At 34.0% G+C, this 1,848-nt stretch overlaps 1 pseudogene; it reads left to right on the top strand.

Moving 5' to 3' along the window:
• The window catches only part of LOC111733635, a 9,415-nt pseudogene continuing 7,567 nt past the window's right edge, over positions 1–1,848 (top strand).

Below are 1,848 nucleotides of genomic sequence, written 5' to 3'. Positions count from 1 at the left end.
TATGATCGCTATGCAGCCATCTGTAACCCATTGCTCTATTCTACACTGATGTCTAGGAGAGTCTGTATCTGCTTCATTGTGTCAGCATATTCAGTGGAAGTAGGACTTCAATGGTCCATGTCTGCCTCACATTCAGGCTGCCATTTTGTGGCTCCAATATTAGCAACCATTTCATTTTTTTCTGTGATATTCCACCTCTTTTGGCGTGCAGATACCCATATCAATGAGCTTCTGCTCTTTGCCTTGTGTGGCTTCATCTAGACCAGCACTTTTATGGTCATATTTATCTCTCCCTTCTGTATCCTTATCACGGTTTTGAGCATCAAGTCCTCAGATGGCAGAAGCAAAACAATCTCTACCTGTTCTTCCCATCTCATAGTGGTCACCTTATTCTAAGGAACACTATTGTTTATGTACTTGCATCCTACCACCAGCTATTCTCCAAACACTGATAAGGTAGTTGCAGTATTTTATACTGTATTCTTTTTTCCCCCATGTTTAACCCAATAATCTGTAGCCTAAGAAACAAGGATGCAAAAAATGCCCTGCTAACTCTATTTAAAAGCTTTCAAATGAATAAGAATTTGAATCACTGAAAAATATTTAAAGTATAACCTGCCCTTCCAATCTCATTAACAACACTATGTCATGAACATCACATATATCAACTATTTTAAAATTATCTCCATTTTCCAGAAATGAAGACAAATTTTCATCATCAGTACTTTAAAATGCTCTCGTCCTATCTGACAGAAATGTTCTCTCCAAAATTCTTCTACTCCATGAAACATTCCTGAATTAAAATAAATAATATTAATTGTTCTCCAATTAGTGTTCTTAAAAAAACTTTGTACTGTGATTCATTATATGCTTTATCATGTTGTATTGAAGGTATACATTGAGTTGTTTCTTAGCGCACCCATATTGGAAGCTCTGTGGTGGCAGGGAGTCTATATTTTGGTTTATTTTGTAATACTTCTGAGCATTTGGTATATGGCACATCCTCACTGCATGTGTGTTTAATGGATGAATAAATAGATGGATAAATGGATGGATGGACTAATGAATGAATGAATAGATGGATTGGTGATGGCTGGATGGATGGATTGATGGATGGATGGATGGATGGATAGATAGAGAAATGTATAGATAAGTGAGAAATCTAGTTTTCTCTTTGGGATAACACGTGTAGTTTCTGGACTTACAGAATGTATACCGTCAGGGAAATTTGATATTACTCATAATGGCAATGGTGGTTTCATTAACTCTCAGAAAATTAGATACCAATCACATAGCAAAAGCGTTTTATATTAAAAGTGTGAAGTTATAACACATGGTTTCTCTGTGGGTTTGTTTATTCTTATAAGGGATCCTCTATCTTCCATTTACAGTGGGTACATATGAAAACCTACTAACTTTATAAAGATCATCAAGATTGTAAAATATACATTACTATTTGCACACACGTAACTGACATAATCTTTAAAGCTCTATCTTTAAGAAAAGGTGAAAAATTCCTCTGATCATTTTATTCTACAAATTGACAATGTAAACAAGTTGAAAGTATATGCATTTCTTTCTCTGGGATCAATTTCAATGATCGAATTAGCAGACATTTTCTGCAGTTGCATTTGATCTTTCAGTCTTCATTTTCTTTTGTTTTATGTCAACAAAATTGAAGGAGTAAATTTTATACACATGAATATATAGTGTGCAGTTTTTAGTTATTATGAAAATAAATGACTGGATTATTTTATACTGAATGTAACTCTGTAGATGGAGATAATTAGACACTGTGCAATGAAATGGATCATTTGGAGGTTTACATGAATGAATACTTGTAAAATT

Source organism: Pteropus vampyrus, unplaced genomic scaffold (assembly GCF_000151845.1).
Source record: "Pteropus vampyrus isolate Shadow unplaced genomic scaffold, Pvam_2.0 Scaffold595, whole genome shotgun sequence".
Classification (NCBI taxonomy): domain Eukaryota; kingdom Metazoa; phylum Chordata; class Mammalia; order Chiroptera; family Pteropodidae; genus Pteropus; species Pteropus vampyrus.
The sequence above is the reverse complement of the archived record's forward strand: the minus strand, read 5'-3'. Positions and strand labels throughout refer to the sequence as shown.